Below are 2,350 nucleotides of genomic sequence, written 5' to 3'. Positions count from 1 at the left end.
AACTTCACGTGAAGGCTTAGGGGACCATTGTATGAATTTACAAGCCATAAAAATGGCATTGGCACGGCAGAAATTTGAAGATGTGCCTAAACCCACCAGGGCCCAGCGTGTGCCGATGGTGCTCGAGGCAAGCGCCCCGCCCACCAGGGCCAGCGTGTGCCGACGGTGGTCGAGGCAACCGCCCGCACCAGGGCCGATAGTGTGCCGATGGTGCTCGAGGCAACCTGTCGCACCAGGGCCCAGCGTGTGCCGATGGTGATCGAGGCAACCTGCCGCACCAGGGCCCAGCGTGTGCCGATGCTGGTCGAGGCAAGCGCCCGCACCAGCGCCCAGCGTGTGCCGATGGTGCTCGAGGCAACCGACCGCACCAGGGCCCAGCGTGTGCCGATGGTGCTCGAGGCAACCTGCCGCACCAGGGCCCAGCGTGTGCCGATGGCGCTCGAGGCAAGCTCCCGCACCAGGGCCCAGCGTGTGCCGATGGTGCTCGAGGCAACCTGCCGCACCAGGGCCCAGCGTGTGCCGATGGTGGTCGAGGCAACCTGCCGCACCAGGGCCAGCGTGTGCGGATGGTGCTCGAGGCAAGCGCCCGCACCAGGGCCCAGCGTGTGCCGATGGTGGTCGAGGCAACCGCCCGCACCAGGGCCCAGCGTGTGCCGATGGTGGTCGAGGCAACCGCCCGCACCAGGGCCCAGCGTGTGCCGATGGTGGTCGAGGCAACCTGCCGCACCAGGGCCCAGCGTGTGCCGATGGTGGTCGAGGCAACCTGCCGCACCAGGGCCCAGCGTGTGCCGATGGCGCTCGAGGCAACCGACCGCACCAGGGCCGAGCTTGTGCCGAAGGTGGTCGAGGCAAGCGCCCGCACCAGGGCCCAGCGTGTGCCGATGGTGGTCGAGGCTGCCGATGATGGTCGAGGCAACCTGCCGCACCAGGGCCCAGCGTGTGCCGATGGTGCTCGAGGCAACCGACCGCACCAGGGCCGAGCGTGTGCCGATGGTGCTCGAGGCAAGCGCCCGCACCAGGGCCCAGCGTGTGCCGATGGTGGTCGAGGCAACCTGCCGCACCAGGGCCCAGCGTCTGCCGATGGTGGTCGAGGCAAGCGCCCGCACCAGGGCCCAGCGTGTGCCGATGGTGGTCGAGGCAAGCGCCCGCACCAGGGCCCAGCGTGTGCCGATGGTGGTCTAGGCAACCTGCCGCACCAGGGCCCAGCGTGTGCCGATGGTGGTCGAGGCAAGCGCCCGCACCAGGGCCCAGCGTGTGCCGATGGTGGTCGAGGCAACCGCCCGCACCAGGGCCCAGCGTGTGCCGATGGTGGTCGAGGCAACCTGCCGCACCAGGGCGGAGCGTGTGCCGATGGTGGTCGAGGCAACCGCCCGCACCAGGGGCCCAGCGTGTGCCGATGGTGGTCGAGGCTGCCGATGGTGGTCGAGGCAAACCTGCCGCACCAGGGCCCAGCGTGTGCCGATGGTGGTCGAGGCAACCGACCGCACCAGGGCCGAGCGTGTGCCGATGGTGGTCGAGGCAAGCGCCCGCACCAGGGCCCCAGCGTGTGCCGATGGTGGTCGAGGCAACCGCCCGCACCAGGGCCCAGCGTGTGCCGATGGTGGTCGAGGCAACCTGCCGCACCAGGGCGGAGCGTGTGCCGATGGTGGTCGAGGCAACCGCCCGCACCAGGGCCCAGCGTGTGCCGATGGTGGTCGAGGCTGCCGATTGGTGGTCGAGGCAACCTGCCGCACCAGGGCCCAGCGTGTGCCGATGGTGGTCGAGGCAACCGACCGCACCAGGGCCGAGCGTGTGCCGATGGTGCTCGAGGCAAGCTGCCGCACCTGGGCCCAGCGTGTGCCGATGGTGGTCGAGGCAACCGCCCGCACCAGGGCCCAGCGTGTGCCGATGGTGATCGAGGCAACCGACCGCACCAGGGCCCAGCGTGTGCCGATGGTGCTCGAGGCAACCTGCCGCACCAGGGCCCAGCGTGTGCCGATGGTGGTCGAGGCAACCTGCCGCACCAGGGCCCAGCGTGTGCGATGGTGGTCGAGGCAAGCGCCCGCACCAGGGCCCAGCGTGTGCCGATGGTGCTCGAGGCAACCGACCGCACCAGGGCCCAGCGTGTGCCGATGGTGCTCGAGGCAACCTGCCGCACCAGGGCCCAGCGTGTGCCGATGGTGGTCGAGGCAAGCGCCCGCACCAGGGCCCAGCGTGTGCCGATGGTGGTCGAGGCAAGCGCCCCGCACCAGGGCCCAGCGTGTGCCGATGGTGGTCGAGGCAAGCGCCCGCACCAGTGCCCAGCGTGTGCCGATGGTGGTCGAGGCAACCGGCCGCTCCAGGGCCCAGCGTGTGCCGATGGTTATCGGGG

The sequence above is a fragment of the Durio zibethinus genome, unplaced genomic scaffold, assembly GCF_047325235.1.
Source record: "Durio zibethinus cultivar Kanyao isolate XHJ-2024 unplaced genomic scaffold, ASM4732523v1 HiC_scaffold_3, whole genome shotgun sequence".
NCBI lineage: Eukaryota > Viridiplantae > Streptophyta > Magnoliopsida > Malvales > Malvaceae > Durio > Durio zibethinus.
Note: the sequence above shows the minus strand (reverse complement) of the source record.